General features: G+C 46.9%; 1 protein-coding gene across 1 annotated transcript in view; it reads right to left on the bottom strand.

Moving 5' to 3' along the window:
- The window catches only part of GALNT17 (polypeptide N-acetylgalactosaminyltransferase 17), a 213,543-nt gene that overhangs the window by 137,682 nt on the left and 57,647 nt on the right, over window positions 1-18,214 (bottom strand). The window lies entirely within an intron of this gene.

The following is an 18,214-nucleotide window of genomic DNA, read 5'->3' as shown; positions in this document are numbered from 1 at the left end:
TACCATCTAACGTGAAACTGCTCGCTCCTGTTTTGTTTTAAGATTAATTGGTGCTCAGAAGCCAGCCTTGCTCTTAAACGGCACTTGTGAATTTTCTTCCCATTTGCTTTGGAATGACATGAATATGAAATGACTCTTGGTTAAATGGTCTTAATAAATGTTTTAGCTCTCTCTGCAGATACTTCTAAATACATATCTGTCTGGAGCACCCCAGCAGAGCACTGCCATGGACTGGTGTCTTTGTACTTCACAGCCAGAATAGACAGGTTAAAACCAAAAACTTGCCACCACTCATCTGGGTTCCAGGAGTAATTGCTTAACTCGGGCCGGGTTTGTGGCTGGGCATCTGCTTAGACGCATTTCTGGGTGTCAGAGAGGGACGACAGCGCAGGGAGCTCTCAGGTCACCCTCACCAGCTCTGTCCCTGGCCAGCAACAGGTTCACGTTCCACCGACACGCCAGACCCTGAGCCCATGGAGCTCAGCACGGAGCAGAGCCAGGGCAGCTCCACGTGGAAGGGATGTCCCAGGCAGCTGCAGCTCCCCGGGGAGCGCACATCCTTCCCAACGACGTACAGGCGGCGTGTTCAGGCCACACTTTATCCTCACCAGAAACAAACCTTAACGAAGTACTCGCAGAGAGCAAACACGCAATCTCCAATACTTCAAAAAAATTAATCCAACTCTCCGGCTTCCCCTACAATAATGTGTGTGAGGGAAGAAAATGAGCCACCACGCTCCCTTCTCCGCATTCATGACAGATTAGACATGCAACATTAGCAGTGTTCGCAGAATTACAATGAGCATTTACCAAGTAAATCCTGCCCAGATAAGCAAGGAAAGACCGAACGCACAAACGACATCATCCCAGGGTTGCTTCAAGCTCATTGACTCCCCAAGAACGACTCCGTATTTAATTGTGCTGGGTGTTTCTCAGGCAACAGCAGGCATTCTTCAGACTCCAAAATGAGACTTGGGAGACAAAGATTTTCACAGAAACACGGTTCTTTATGAATCTTCTCTAGTTAAGCAAGTATACTGGATAAAAACAAGGTTGTATTTCTTGATTTAACTACTGCTTACCCTAAAGCAAGCCAAGCTCTCTACAAAAGGGAGCATGCCGAATACAGAAAACTATCTTCCAAAGGGAAGATCTCTCTTTAGAATGAGCGAACAGTCGTGATGGGGTAAAGTGACAAATGACCCTGAAATCCTGCCATGGGAGTCAAACTAAACTGACTCAGAGATTAAAAACCTGCTTTTCATACACGTCAATACATGCTAAGCTGAAGAGAAGGTGGTCACAGCAGCAAGAGTATTTCCTTTTAATCATCGCACACCTCTGGGCAGCCTTCCCCCGGGGCGTGCTTCGGGGGGATAACGAGCTCAATTTATGATCAAAGAGGTTTGGAGGAAAATCCAAACCAAGCCCTTTGAGGTTCATCTCCCGCTCATTCGCATTCACCCTGCACCACTCTTTATCAGGGTTCTCCTTCCTGGATTGCTGAGGACAGGCGAACAAAGATACACAGAGAAGAGATAAGTCCGGGGAAGGAGTGGGCATGTCAAATACCCACATTGTTCATACGCACAAAGCTGCAATTCTCCAAAGGCGGGCGGGGGGGTGGCGGGGAGGCAAGGGTTTGCGCGAACACCGTGCTCTCAGGTGGCTCTGGTTGCAACCACAGGAGATGGGAAGGCAGCAATTTAAAACCAAATCAACATCAAGTTTGTCAGTCTTCCTCGCACAGGTCCTCTTCAACTGCTGGTGCAAAAAGCAGCCAGGCTGAGCGACGCTCTGCCCGCAGCCACGTGCTGGCGGACTCCAGCCCCCGGCTCCAGCACAGCGGTTTGCTACGGACAAGCTGACCTGTCAGCAGATATTCCTGCAGCATGCAAAGAAACACCTGGCACACCAGGGCTCTCCTGCGGCCAGAGAAAGGGAAAATAAAAATTTAAAAAAAAAAAGGAAAAGGAAAATAAAAATAATTTTTAAAAAGTGCTTGAGCTCAAACATAATTAGAAGGGCCAGCAGAGAACTTGTTAGAAATAGCAAGAATGATGAGTACACAAGGTGGGAAGTGAGGTTTTCGTTGGTCGGTGGTTCAGTGCTTTTCTTGTAAGTATTTTAAATAGAAAAGGGACTGACCTGGACTCTGTGCTTCAGCCTTATCGTTCAGACCATTTACAGGGGGAGGCAAAGAGGTTTGACTGTTTTACTCTTAGAAACGTTTGAGACAGCAGTTCTGGGAGGATTTACTGTCCCACGGCGAGTTGGCAGGTCAGGACGCTGTGGGTCCCGCCGGCAGACGAGGCTGCCCGTGGCTGCAGCCTGCAGAACTCTGCCCCATCCACCTCCCGCAGCCCAGCCCAGCACCTCTCCAGCCCTAAGGGGCTGCGCTGTCTGCGTGAGGTGGGAAGACACATAACGTGAAACCTCCGCCACCTCCAGCACTTCGAGCGGAACGTGGAGGAACGGCACAGGGCAGCCAGCACCGAGCCCAGGGCCCAGCTGGGGCAGGGACAAGGGGCTGGGGGACGAGCCCCAGGCAATGCAGGGGCTATCAGCCCACACCTGAGGGACATGTCCCCCTCTGCCCACAGCCACCGCCTTCGGGTGAGAAAGCGCTTGGCTGCTCACCGGGCTACCTTCAAAATTCAGATCCCGGGCCAAAATACTTCCAAATTCCAGATTCAGGTCTTGCTAATTATCCCAAAAGGGACACACGGGGCCAGGACTGGATCCCAGCACCGCTGCAGTCCTCAGCTCAGACCGTGGGCTGGTCTCTTTGGGGATTAGCAAATTAATGAGATAAATGTGATACTCCAGAAGGTTCTCAGGGGAGCTCGAGACCAAGCAGCACACGGGAGACAAGAAGCTCTAGGAATAAACATGTGCTGAGGCTTTTGCAAAGCTCTTCTAAAACCTGAATTAACAGCAAAGCAAATCCATATCTTACACGTAGGCTGGAAAACCTTTGCAGCAGCTCCTAACATCTTCTAGGGGAGAATCTCAGGGTTTATTTCTAACACTCAGCTCACACCGCATCTGGCCTGCCCACAAACAAGCCTCGGTCCAGGAAGTTGGGATTTTCAAGGGAACACTCCATACATTTGAAAACTACTGAATTTAAATAAAATACAATAGATAGACCGCCACAACGTGTTCCTGTTGGTGTCAGTGACTAGCTACCCATGGGATTAAAGACCAGCACTTCGTTTCAAATTTAAAGTTGCCCATTTTCACTTGTCCATCGTTACCAAAAGGCTGCCTCAGACACTTTTTCCTGCCCATGTTCCAGGTGCTGAACCTGCAGGTGGACCCGAGGCAGAGCCGCAGGCCCCAGGCACAGAAGGGCGATACCTGGCCTGACCGGGGACAACTGAGGAGGCTGCAGCTGATGCCTTGCAATCAATCCCCTCTCTGCTAGATGAGAAACACTCAACTGGTATGGCACAGAACACTACTTACTTGCCAACAGCTGTAAATTAATTAGCGCAGGTTACACAATAACATTTCCCTGCTAAAGCCTGCCCTCTCCACTTAAATGTAGGCTGGCACCTGCTTGCAGGATTTATATCAAAATACCAGGAATCAATAGCCAAAAGAAACAGATACCTAACATTCCTGTCTCTCATTTAGATCAATGGGTTATCAGAGTAAGAGGCATTTTATGTCCCATTAAATCATGCTTGACTACGTCCCATTAAATCATGCTCACAAAACCAAGTTTCAAGAGGCTGGGAAAACCTCCCGGCATCTGGCATTTCGGCATCCAAGCACCTTGCTGAGCTCTCACTGAGAGGTGTCACTTGTCCTTAAGTTGGGGAGAAAGGGGGTTCATTCCATCCTTGGTCCACAGCTCTCACACGTCTTTTATTCACTTCAAAAACAGACTGACAGACCAACCACAGATACCGGACCCAGCATGAAACCCTGCCCAGCCTGTCCACGGAGCAGCTCCCCGTGTCCTCCCCACCGGCCCCGCAAGGGAACCAGGGTGGCGGACGGGCGCAGGGGCTATGGCACCACTGGGCTACGCACACTGTCACCTTTCTTGGGTCCAAAACCTTTACTCTACATGAAACCCAAGTTTGCAATCAGGAGAACACACAAGGAAATATATGAAATAGAATATATTAACGGAGGATATTTTTTACTGTGAATTCCTTGCGATTACTGCTTTACGTCCAAAGCCATTCGGAACAAATGAAGGATTAGATGGGGAGATGGGGGAAGGAGAAATACAGCTGAGTTTATGCTGACAGCTTGGCATACACCAGGCCGTATCAATCAAGAAAACTGATTTCAACACACACACACAAAACCAACAACCTCCCCCCCCCAAAAAAAAACCCCAAACCAGCCACCCCAGTTTTGCTATTATGTATGTTTGTCTGCTGCAGGAGCCTGGCTTTGAATCCCCCGATCACTTGTTTTATGCCCACCACAGAGCTGTAAATCTGCTCTTCAGTGCAGCAAGTGAGATCAGGGTGTTTACTGGCTGTCCCAGCAACAGAAAAGGGATATCCTATCATTTACTGCTCTGTGATCCCACAGCAGAAAAATAGCCTGGAACCACAGCAAGCACTCCTGGAGCACAAAGAGGCCACAAAATGGCAAGTAACATTTACAAAACACTTCTTCCTGCTCAGGGAGATTTAACACTATCCCACTCTATTACTCAATTAATGCGTATCAACTGTCTTCTGGGGTGCAAAGCTATTGCCATAATCACCCAGCATCACACTGTCCAGTATCAGGCAACTGAGCCAAACTCAGGTGGTTTCTGCACCTTTACTGTCCCAATACAAGCCATTTATCATCACTAATCAGTGCAGCTTATGAACACCCGGGAACATGGACTGACCCAGGGCCGAACAGGCACTCACGTGGCTGACGGTTCAGCTGCAGACCAAGCCGTGCTTGCGCAGAGCTGCCGGTGGATGTCCACGCCGACAGTGTGACTCGACAGGTAGAGCGTGGTGCGCCTCCTCCTATGGATGACAGGTGCTGTCCAGTAGCACCTTTCACAAAAAAACCCACCAATCTAACTGAAGATACAATAACGCATTATTTTCTTTCAAAGTCCATAACCACCAACAACAGGACCATGAACTCATCCTCTGGAAAAAAAGAGCAACAGAGTTCGGTCCAGAGAGGGGCTGGACAGACAGGCTTGCAACTTGCTTTCCTTCCCAGATTGCAAAGCAGAAACACTGCTAATGCTGAGAGATCCAGTAATCACTAATCCCAGGGGCTGCATCAAAGATTATATTCATCGCTGGCTCTAGAAATTATCTTCCACCTTCCGTGATACGTCTCACTCAGGCCATCCACTCTTGACAGCACACACATCTATTTTGCACAGAACCTCAAATCTTCATGACTGTCAACTTTTCCCTAATTTGTGCCTTTTCTACTGCCTCCTTCCCCCCAGTTCAACATAAATATGCCTACCAAAGTTTTAAGTGACGATTAAATACCATTAAGCAGAAAGTATAGCTGTCCTCACTTGCAGTGAGGAGGCAGAACTCCATAAATTTGAAAAGCCTGCTTTGGTCAGATGTGCCTTGGCTTTCAAATATGTCCAATGTTTTAAAGGTCATACTTGGATCTAAATAAAAACAGGCTTCATTGGGCTATCTGAAAACGATCCATCAGTAAACCTGATTTTCCTACTGATATATTTCTAATAAATCATTCTTAATGCCTATTCTCTACCCTGGAGTCCCCTGGAGCCATCCCTCCAAGTGAGGAATGGGGTGCAGAGGTTGTCTGTCAAGACCCAGAGATGAACTGGGAGGACTATCAGGTGGTAAAGAGGTATTAGACAAATACTGTTGAAGTAAAAGTATCCGCTGCTGCAGACCCAGAACACTGATGATGTGGTTAAATCACAGTTTTAAGCAAGGTAGAGAAAAATCTAACCTCACACCTACCGTGCCTTAAAACGCTTTGGTAAAACAGTCTCACCATCTGTTTTGAGACGTATTTTTGCATTGTATGGAACCACACAGACACAACATTTTGCCACAAGCTGTTTTCCTCCAGGCTGGTGCCACCCCAGCGCTGCCCGAGGCACGAGGCATGGTTTGGAGCAGAGGTTCTGGTTTGGAGCAGAGGCAGAGGTTCTGGTTTGGAGCAGAGGTTCTGGTTTGGAGCAGAGGCAGAGGTTCTGCTTGCAGGATTTGGCCATTCACCCTTCGGTGTGCAAACGCACGCCCCAAAGCGCTCACCCAAATCTCCACCACAGCACAACCCCTGCTGTGAAGGTCCCTTCCGACCCCACGCTCAGCTCGGTTCCTTACTGTAAGTGATGCCAACACAACGGCAGGTGAAGCCAAACAGAAAGTTCAAGAAATGCCAATGAAAAACAAAAAAAACCCCTTCTCATAAAAGCAGCACTCAAACGTGCCCTACATCACAAGGGAAGCAGCAGCGCATGGGGTCCTGGACAAGACCATGGTGCCGAAACCAAAGAGCAGAAGCCACATCAGAGCCTGAGGAGAGGACAATTACCATCCCCATAGCTGCTTTTTTATTTTTAAACACACACCTAATGAGTAACTGAAGCACTCCGTTTAGTGCTCTACAAAGCACAGAGGGATTTTACCAAATCCTTACATTCAATAACCGAGAGAAGCCAGCAACCCTCCTATATGCTGCGCACAGCAGGAAAGGGCACTAGCGTGCTGAAGATCCCCAAAACACAGTCCCACCCCAAAGAACAGCACCAGGTGAGACTAATTCCTGCTCACTTTGAGCATCAGTGCAAGGTAACTGTTGTCAGGAGAAAGTAGCACGTCCTCCCTGGAGACTGAAAAGCGGTGCAGGCTTTAAGCTTCCCACTGCTACCAGTGCAGGAAGGGTCACCGCTTGACAGCTGCAGAGACACGGGAGAGTGATTGCCCCAAAGACAGTTACTGGCAGAGCAGGAACGTAGAAGGCTGCTGTAAAACCCTGGTATCAGATTAGACTAAGATTTTTCTGACTTTCTCCCAGCTGATGTTCAGCCCTTCCTGGGCTACCTATTGCTCTGTGCCCTTCCTCCAGCACAAAGCCACTAAGATCCCCCTCCCCCTAACCCAGCGTACGGGGGACACTACATATAGTGTCCATGTTATAAGCAGGACGGCCAGGGCTCTGCTCTGCTTTGGGTGAACATCAAGTATGAAAAAAACATACACAGGAGAGAAAAGTCAACAAAGTAACAGGAGGCTGGTTTTTTTGTAGCCATTGGAACAAATTAATTGGTCTGACTTAGGTCTGGCACAGGTAAGGATGAGGCAGCACCATATGAGATAATTTCTGGGAGCACACAGCACTGTGGTATGCTCTTAAGTTAGGGAACACACAGATGGCCACGTGCCGGTATTAGACCCGCTGCTCCTGCTCCACGTGGCAGAGGGTGGCAGGAGCAGAAGCCCCCTGTGCCAGCCCTGATGGGTGCTGAGGCTGGATGGTGACCAGTGTGTCTATTTAATAGCTGCATCATCATTGGCTTTGATACTACGCCACTACTCACCTTTGCAGAAATGCTCTTTAGGGCTGGTCAAGCCACAATTCTCGCACACTGCATGAAGATAACATCACTTTTACATGTCCTTTTAAATTCCAACACCAGGAACTACCAATGGAGAAGGCTAAACAACCATGGTATGCAGAATGCCCCAAGTCTTTGGGGCTCCATATTGCCCCCACATCCTATGAAGCTACCCCTTTTGCTACTATTGGGGGTCCTACTGAACCCTCTCCATCTCTTTTGTGAGCAGCCATAATAAACACTCATGAACTGGGCAGACAGAAATAATTAGGCATGAAAATCTGTGCCACTTGTACCGTGGAAGAAAATGGGCAGCAGAACCCAGATCCTACATGCCTGTAGAAGACAGAGTAGACAAAGAATTTGGTGGTTCCAATTATGGAGACCACACTTCTTCAATTTGAGATCCTGATAGCAGGTTTTCAAAGATTTCCTCCCCTCCTACATATCAGTGACTGGATTCCCCCCCTCCCCAACCACAATTTTTAATTCTGAGCACCCAGTAGTTTCCCAATCTGGCTCCTGATGTATAGTTATTAATCATTTCTTTGCTGGCCATCACACAAAATAAATCCAGCTAACATGCTTATCAGGAGCTTATCCCTTCCTGACATTTTATTCTTGTATGAGGCTTGAGGGTTTGAATATTTAAATAGGCAAATATTCTTTTGATTAGTAGAATAAATGATTCTTGTTACTTAGTGTCCTTAAAAATACTGTTAGCGTCACAAAAGTGCTCAACTATGTTGGCACAGCTTTTACAGGATTTTGTACATTTTCCTATAAAATGTGGTGCAGCAGCAGAGCGAGAGTTCAATGTAATAAGCTCATACATTTTTAAATGCCTTTCCTAAAATGATATATGGAACTGCAACATTAAAGCTAAGGGCACGTAAGAGATTACTTGGTTGGAATTTCTGCACGTTAAGTGGAATTCTCCCCAAAATTACTATCATATAGATTACCGTTTCACTAAGCTCTTACAAAGACAAGCTGGGGCAAACATCACCTTGCAACTAAAAGAATTACCAGTTCATCTCCCGGCACCTAGGAAGCTCCAACCCCTTGGTTCCCAAAACTGCACTTTCAGAGCACCCCCAAATACACTGTACCAACAGTGTTACCCCATGACAGAGACAGAGCACCAGGACTCTCTGGGTGGAGCAGGGTCTCAAGAGCGGGTTAACACGCACTGTGATTTACAATCCCACAGCCACTCCATGGGTGCCCATCACCAGCGACACCCTTTTCAGGACAGCGCAAGCAGTGACGTTCACTGTACCTGCTTCTGGCACAGAGCCCCCGGGCTCTTTGTCTGCTCCTTATCAGTCCCACAGTGACAAAATACCCCATGAAGGGCCAGGGCTGGACACAGAGCGGTGCCTTCGCCCTGCACGACCATGTTACGTTGCAAGGAGGTGAACACACCTCCCCCAGGGCCACACCTGGACAGCCCCAGCAGAGCTGGGGACTCTGTTTGTCAGGAGTCTTCAGGAGAAGGAGGCTGCTCTCCCCTTAACTAAAGTATCAGTGATTTAAGCACCACATCATGTTCATCAGAAGTTAACGTTATCGTTGCTTCCAATGAAGGAATGAAGAAATTAAGTTGTCAACACCAAGGTGGCAGGAGGCCAGCAGGGCTCAGGAACAAAAACCGAAGGTCCTGCTGCACCAGCTCTGCCAGTCCGTTGGCCTTTCCGTCATTCCAGGCACAGCGCATCAGACAGGAGGGAAATTGAGGAGCACTTTTTTGACCGTATGGTTTAAAACAGCCCCCTCCAGACATAGCTGAACACTGAATTATGTCAAATAGGCACGGACTGCAGGAAGGGGCTTTGAGAATGGCTGCCTGTAGCATTTTACAAAGGCAGGCATCGCTACACCCAAGTGAGAAGAACCCCCACCTCCTACGCGGCGTGGGTCCTGAGCAGCCAGCAAGTGATGCAAGGTCTGTGCTCGACTTCATCACTGAACTGCTGAGCAGACCCCGCGCGTCCCCACCGAGGAACGACTGGCCAAGCAGAGGAATGCTGGCTCCGCGACAATGGGGCAACCACAACCTGAAAGCCTGGAAGCGCTCAGAGCCGGAGGGATGAAAGGCAGGAATGTCAAATTGTAAATTAGCAGCATATGTTCTGACATGCCCTGTCGGCGGGGTCTGCTACACCGCGCAGCCACAGTACTGCACGTGGCTCACGCAGAGACATCCAGTCGAAGGCAGAAGTCAAAGCTGCCTTTCAAGGTCAATGCCAAGATACCGCCAAAGGGTGATGTGCTCCATCCCTCCACCTTTGTGTAAGCATGTCACCGATGGTACAACAGACCGACGCAGCTACTTCTGGGGCAGGTGGACATGCCTTTTCCCTCCCTCGATCACGGACAGACCTTGCCTGAAGGTTCAGATGGGCACGTCCAGGCGAGAGAGCCCTTCACCCCCATCAGAGCCCCGAGGCCGGTGACGGCAGGGTGGCAATCACAGCCGCCAGCCTTACCAAGGAGCTCACCGCCCTGCTCAGGTACGTTGGGATAAAACCGCCCCTGCTATAGCCTTGCCTGCCAAACTGAAAATGAAACCCATGGTATATAGCCTTACCGTGGGAGTGGCTTACTAGAATAGATCTCATGGGAACTCAAGATGTTGACATCCCCAGCACATACTTAGAGCAATGAATAAGAAAAGTGGCCAACACTTGTGCTGCCTGGAACACAGGGTGAAACGATGCCATCGCTGGAACAGCCAGTGTAAAAATGATGAACTTAAAAGGCACAATGGATTTGTAGAGATAGGGAGGGTTTTTTTGTAATAACAGATCCACTCTGCTGACGGGTTTATGAACTGGGAAGATGAAGTTTTTAAACCTTTTCCGTTATGTGCAGACCTCACTGTCTAAGTTTACTTAACCTCTGTCAGAATTAGGTCAGCCTCAGCAGAGGGGCGCTGCTCAGCCCCGTCTAGCAAATGTCTGCGTTGCGCAAGTCACAAAGGAAAGCTCTGCAACCCTGGCACCACCAGCCCACCCCCGCAGCGCCGGCTGCTCACCACTGCCATGAACCAGTTGGTCATGCCAGCACAACATTAGCAGAGATAGGTACTGCTTAGCTGGGGGGTGGGGGGAACAACCAAACCAAAAAATCAAGTCACAAGCAATATGAAAAAGGTCAAAAACCAGAGGATGAGGCTGACTTTGATTTGCATTTCTACTCACATTCCAATTTCAGGTACTAGTTAACTGAACACAATTAACTGCCTATAAATATTGGTGCCCCCTTAATGACAGGGAACATTAAGCATGGAGAGGTTAATAAACCTGAAGACCACATAGGCAGGCAGTGGTAAGAGTTCAAAAGCAGCGACTGGCCACACTGTCTGTACTCTAGTTTTTCATGCGTTTTTTTTTTGTTGTTGTTGTTGCAATACATGCAAAAGGCTAAGCATTCACTCCAATACACTAGAAGTTTCCCTTTATTCCACAGATGAAGATCCACACCACCACTGCTACTCTATCATTAAATTTGCTCCTGTATGGCTTTTCTAATGTTACAGGTTGTATTCTCCACCTTTGCCAAAACAAAATACAAGGTAGGCAAGACTGGGAGACAAAGCTAACCAACTCAGAGCCTGAGCACACAAGGAGAAAGGCCATCCAGTTTAGTCCAGCACAAAACAGTAACACCATTTAAATGCCTAGTAAGCAGGTTAGGGAAGGATCCAAACCAATACAATCAGTCAAAAAAGAGTGGAATTGCTACAGGATTAAAAAAGAAAAACAAAACCCAAACCCAAAACCACACACAAAAAGCCTAACTTAACCCCCACCCCCACTCCCCCAAAACACCTCAAAGAAAACCAAAAAACAAGGAACAAACCAAAAAACAACCAACCCAACCCCAAAACACACTTCTGTCATTTTCAGTGATGAGCTGCAGATGCCCCATGAGTTGGGTATCATCTTCTTTGTTATGGCTGGACAATGCCTGCCTTTACCTGCAGGGATCCAAGTGACAACACCTAGCGACACTTTAGAAATTCTCTTACTATTACTTAAACAAAGAGAACATGATTTAAGGCTATAGATTTGTTTGCTGCCACATCAGAGACATTAACAGGCATATCTAAAGCCTGACATATTTGGCATCAGCTTCTTTCTTACCCTGCCACCACCAAGAGCCTCCAAAGGAGATAGATCTATACTGCAACTTCAGGTTGTAAGTACAGACCTCGTGCTAGATGCATTTTTAGGCAGCACTGGCCATGATATACTTGATATGAGTAGAAGACACACAGCACAAACAGCAAACTTGTATGGGAACACATACAATATGGAAACACATAGTTTACATCTTCCCTACACTTGTCATTTACCACAGGTTTGGATGTACACCTGAAAACCACACAGCAGGAAAATTCAGGAGCCTTCTTCCCTCTCCTCCTCACCTTAGGAATGCCATCTGACTTTCACCCACTTCCCACAAAACCGAACACAAAATCTTCTCCAACCTGCACAGCCAAACTCAACACGTAAATACACACCCGAGACTCGGCTTTGCTTCCCTCCTGGCCCAGCACGTGCTCTGCTTTGCCACAGAAAACCGATACGTGCTTCGTCCTGATGCAGCGGAAAACCTGGGAGGTAAATCCCTATCTATCAGTGGAGCACGGACTGGACTGAATGATTTACTCGTGACTGGGCTGCACAGCACCACGGCTGAAATACAATATACTGTAAATCAAGTTACCATCTTCCACCATCTACACGCACGTAGCACATGTGAATACACACAGGCAGGTTCAAGCTTGCTCGGGTTTCCTTAATCCAGCCACACGCACTGCTGCCCAGCTACTCCTTACATACCTGCACCGCTTTTTGTCCTTAAACATCCATAGGAAAGGAAAAAAACAACCATATCCTTCTGCACTGGTGACGAGCAATTCCACAAACTGAAGCTACTGATACCAAACGAGCTTCATTCCTGTTCTCCTCACAAAAATAAAGCTTCACCAGGAAATGAATTGATCTTCATTTGGTTTTTGTAATGATTATGAACAAGCTTAAAAGAAATCAAGTGTTCCGACTGCTATTCATATTGCCACTTCCCAATCATGCTCCATTCATTAATGATTATTTTCGTTTGTATTTTGCTGATTCAGTTGCACATGTCTTCTTGCAAAAGGGATTATCAATATTCAATCAATTGTGTCTACCCTATGAAGTACACAGAAAAGCAAACCAGTTTCTATTACCCAAACATCTTAACAGACCTACTGCTGTCTGGTACAGTTCAGTGCTTATAGATTCAGAGCACAAGAGTCTCATAAACTATTTCTGATCATTAAAGCTGTAAAAACTCCCCACATATCCACAGGAAACTTGATTTTAAAGCACTTGCCTTATTTCCAGTAACTAATTTTTCAGAAATACTATGCCTTATATTTTAGGATTAGAGGAACAAAATATGCATTACAATGTAAATATTTAGGGACATACAGGCATTTCTAAATGCACATTACTTAGTCACAAGTTCTAACAAGAAATTATCTACAAAGCTGATTTATTTTTGTGACAGGCTCTTGTAATAAAGCCGTTAGGTTCAGGCAGACGTAAGGGACATAAAAGCCAGAGCAATTACGACTGTCATATCCACTTACCCATCTCGCCCCGTGCACATGAGCTATCTCACATGTATGAAGAAAAAGAGCCATCAAGATCTCCTCAGCCTAGGGTTTACTGAACGGCCACGACTGGGGACAGCAGGGACGAGAAGGAGAACAATTCAGTAATAAACTCAAACTATTTTATAATCTATGCAAACATATAGTTATACTGGTTTATGTCAAAGGATTCATGCTTTGTGGGTGATCGTCCCTTGAAACAAGCCATCGACCGCAGGAGAAGCTCAGCCCTGTCCGGGTCAGCCGTCCTTCTGCCCTTCCCAGCCCGCTGTGGGCGTTCTGAGCGGCAGCTGAAGGCAGCAACCCAACACACCAGATCGCCCTGGATGCTGGAAAACTAAATAAATTCCTTCAGGACCGACTCTGTCAGGACACCAGGGTTTGACTCACACTGCCTGGTCTGGCTGTGAGCACACAACCTAGCGAGAAGCTTCTGCTGCCACAGAAAAGCCCCCTGCAACACACGGCAGCAGATCAGTAGCACACGCAAGCTTTGATTGCTTTGGAAGCCAACTTAAAAGAAGTGTATCCAAAGCTTAATTTGGTTCATTTATTTTCCTAAGTATAGTTTAGTCAGAAGTATTTATGATAATGCAGGTATTTTTCAGTGCCAGAGTTCAGAAGAGCACAAATGCAAGTTGTTAAATTATACTAATCCCATCCTCTGCCAAAGCATGCATTTAATACTTACGTTTACATTAGTAAATGTTTTATAGCACACTTCATAGAAGTCTTCCCTGAAGCATCATGTTCCAAACTTACAAAGAATAGGGAATAATTTTTTAGTCAGGAAGGGAAAATTGACAATTACTGGAATCTATTGCATTAAAAAGAAAAATAGCTACCATGTGTATCAATCCACATCAGCTCAACATTACACTATGCAGCAGAATGATAGCAGGAGAATATCATAACAGCCACTAAACAAACTCTCGAGTTACTTTCCTGAAAGCACTTTCTTAGCGACCGAGTTTAAAGAAGACACTGAGACTTCTAAGCACCGAAGGCTTTTGACACACTGACTCATACACAGCTGTCCGAGTGTACTTCAACAGCCTTACTTCAAAGGGGTGGGGGGGAAGGGAAAGCTGGCCTGCATCCCTATCTAAATCCAGAACAGCAATAAAAAAAATGAACCCCTGAACTTTTCAGTAGGAAGTCAGACACCTTCAGGTCCAGGGTGATTCCGCATCACCCCCAGTCACACCAGCACTGCCTCCCCGCACGCGTGTACCAGGCACCACCCGTGCCGGGCCATGCAGCTGGCTCCCCCTAAGAGGTCACAGCAGCAGGCGTAAAAATTAATCAGCAAAAACCCAGCACAGCTGGGAAAGTCTGTCTTTAGAGACTTGACCAGTTTTCAAGAAAAAGTCTGGACTTCCAAGACTGGAAGTCAGTAACGATATCTCCGTACACGCACATTGGTATGCGCTGCGGAATAAAGATCGATACCAGCATTTACTCAATAGCACGCTGGTTTGTATTAGTCCTGGAAAAGCAACGCAGCATTAAAGCAGCTTTTTCCTCGTGCAAATCATTCAAAAATCACCCAAAGTTGCAGCACCGTCCCTGGAGAGGCAGGCAGTGCCCACGGCACCTGCAGGCCCAGCACAGCTGCGGTGGCTCTGCAGAGCTCACGTCCCTTGATGATGCCAGAGAAAGGAAAAACAAATTGTTTCAGGTCTGAACCTGGGTTTGCAAGTACCTTCCTACCCCCATCATCTTCACAGCAGAGAGGGGACGGATGGGGCACAACCACAAGCATTTCCTTTGGAAAGCACCAGGAACATGTGCAGCCTGGCACAACAGAAATGCCCAAAGCCACGCAGAGATCAGGGAGTGGGCAGGGTGGCACGCACAGACCAAAAGCATCTGGCAACCTGTCTCCTAACTGCGAAACGGACCCAGTTTCGATAAGCCTTGTTCTGAGGCACATTTCCTTTATGCCAGACCTTTGACACTGATGCTCAACGACTTGATTTCTTTATTGGCTCTCCCAGAAAACGTTCAGGTGGCACCTTTCCAAGTATTTGAAAACATTACCTTCCCTTTTACACAGCTTCAGCCATAAAAAAACGCCCAAGGGCAAGAGTTTTTCACATACTGCTGGATCTGACCCACAACTATCTAGTAGGAGAGAAGATGCACAACTAACTTTGACTTTTTCCTGGAAATGAAAGTCTTTTAATATCCTCCCACATGCTATCCAAACAGAATTTCACATCTGAAACAGCCATAGTTTTTTTCCTTCTTACAGTGTCTTGATTCCTCACTAGTTTTTCCTTCAGTTATTTGATGAAGAAAAATCACTAGGTCTTGCTGCTCTTTTCCTTGCTATCGTTTGTATGTAAGACTGGAGAAAAAGAAAAAAAAAAAAAAAAAAAGACCAACCAAAAAACCTCTTTGCAAAAGGTAAAATCACATATCGTGCATGCAAGAGAGAAAGAGCTCTTCTGACCTCCTTTGTTTGCAATAAACAGCAATGGTTACAAATAAAAACTCATGAAATCTTTTCCCAGCAAATATCACCAGCATAATTCAAGTAGGTTGTTTTCGTCTTCCTAAGCGCTGTCCTTCTCCTCAGACTCATTTCATCAAGCCTGGCTAAACACCCTGGGGCAGGACGTGACCAAGTAACTGCCACACCACCACAAACGTGTGGCTCCAGGAATGTTCCAGCTATAAAAAAATTGAGGAAACCACCAATAAAGAGCGCTCTCACTGGCTGCAATAATATTCACAGATCTCAGCCATGTCTACCAAAAAGAATACGCTCGTTTGGGCGGAGTGGAAGGCAAGAAGCATTTTGCTTCAAGCAAAGCTTGAAGGAGGTTGTATGACCTCTGTTTTGGGGAAGAAAAGAAAAGGCTGAGGCAGATGTGGTGCCAGATGTATGAAGCAGCACACAGGGCAGTCTCCTGCCCGTGTCATGGTATGTGCTAAGAAATGATCTCATCTCAGCATCTTGGCATGAGAGAAAACTGAGACAAAGGCACGTGCCAAGCCAGGTCTTTTTAGTTATTTCCACAGTGGAGGAGATTTGCCCTTCTTCACAGGAAAATAAGTAAATATGACAGCACCTCAAACTTTCCTGAGCCATGTTGCAGCCAAGCAGAGGGCACAGGTCGAGCCTCAGGACACAAAACGTTGCCAGTCTTGGAGTCTGCAAGGGAAGCCCCCGAGAGCCAGCATGGCCAGCGTCCAGCATGGGACAAGAATGGCTGGGGTCCGGCACAGCCGAGATGTGAAGGCACGTGTGGTCTCACAGGAGGGAGACGATTACAGGTCTCCAAGGCCCATCCTCCTGGACTGCCCTGATGGATCTAAGTGGCATCCACATCCACGACTTTCCAAAGATGTATTCAGTTTTGATTATAAAACCCAAACCCAATTCTTTGGCCCTGCAACATCCCAGTAATCCAGGCGGAGGCTAAGACCCGTGGCAGGGGGCACGAGGCTCTCCAGGGATGGGGAGAGACCCCAAAGGGAGCAGCGTCTCCCACCACAGCTGGCTCCTTCCACCCCAGAGTATGTCCTAGCACCCAGTACGTACACGCTGAGCACCCCCAAAGGACACACACAGACTACTTGAAATAAAAATAAACCAAGAACGGATTTAATACCTTTAGGTTGTCAAAGAACAACCCGAAGCCTTCTCTAAAACTCTGTCTTTTCCACTATACCCCAAAGAAAGACTTTCAACTTGCCGCAACACAGGACTCTCAGGTAATAAAAGCAGCTAAAGCCAGATGGTGCTAAAAAGCCCAATTGCTCCCCGGCTCCCAAGGAAGGCAGCTACAGAAATAAACGGGTGATTCAGCCACTTGAGACACTTGAGTGTAATGACTCTGACTCAACCCCCAAACACACCACTGGGAAAAATTAAAATCAAGTCAGTGATATGTAACTGTTTAATCCTTAGCAATGGCTTCCAGCGATGGTGCAGCTCTACCCAGGACATTGCTCTAAGGCCATGTGGTCCAGCTTGTAAATGCAAACTTTTTGCCAGGGACATGCTGCATACAACACAAAAGCAGACTCCGCTCCTGATACACGCTGCCGAAGTCCTCCCAGGCTTTGCCTGACCCACGTGCAGGACCCACAGGGCCGGCAGGAGGAAGGGACAGGCTCTGCTGGCTAGAAAGCCCTCAAAACACCTGAAAATCAAGCTGTGATAAGCAACTTCCACAAGTGTAAGCTTATCACTTCCACTGTCTTTCCTCTTCCCTTTAGTATCTTGACGCTTGCCTGTACAAGAACAGCTGTTAAGAGATTCACAGCAGCAGGAGTGTGTCATCTTCACCCAATGATTCAACAGTCCTAACAATTGTGGGTATTATTTTTCTTAAATCTACTCCTTAATCCTATAATGCCATAAAATACCACTGAATCGGAGCTTAGCAGGATTCCAGAAAGGAACAGACTTTTTAAAGAGATAATGAGAACTCCACATTTATATAAGATAGGATTGAAAAGAGAGAATAGAGCAGACAGAACGTACCAGATGGGCAGATTATTTCATAGTTTTCCTTAATATGATTTCTTCAACCTGAAGCATCTGGTAATTCCACTATCAGAGATTAGATACTGGATAAAATGGACAGGCACACTGAACTAACACAGCAATTTTTATTTTCCTGCCACACATAGGAGGGGTTCCCATTAAATCATACATCACAGAACAAAAGAGAGGTGCATAAAATCTAGTATCAAAGCCAGGAATGTTAGCAGCCCCCAGGATCCCACGTAAACACGCTTCACTTTCAATGAAGAAAGCAACATGTCTTAAACTTCCCCTCCCCACCAGCCTTCATAGGCAAGCGGAAAATGCTGTGAATTGATCAATAACAAAATTCACAGATCAGCTTTGTCCTTCACTGTTTTTGCAGAAAATTGAAGAGAATCTCTCTGGCTCATTTTTTGGAGATTTGTGTAGAAGTCCCGCAGTCTGCAGGCAGCACCTTGGGTCCTTCTAATCTAGAAGCAGTAATTGTTTT

The sequence above is a fragment of the Falco biarmicus genome, chromosome 1, assembly GCF_023638135.1.
Source record: "Falco biarmicus isolate bFalBia1 chromosome 1, bFalBia1.pri, whole genome shotgun sequence".
NCBI classification, from domain to species: domain Eukaryota; kingdom Metazoa; phylum Chordata; class Aves; order Falconiformes; family Falconidae; genus Falco; species Falco biarmicus.
This window is presented reverse-complemented; position numbering and strand designations above follow the sequence as displayed.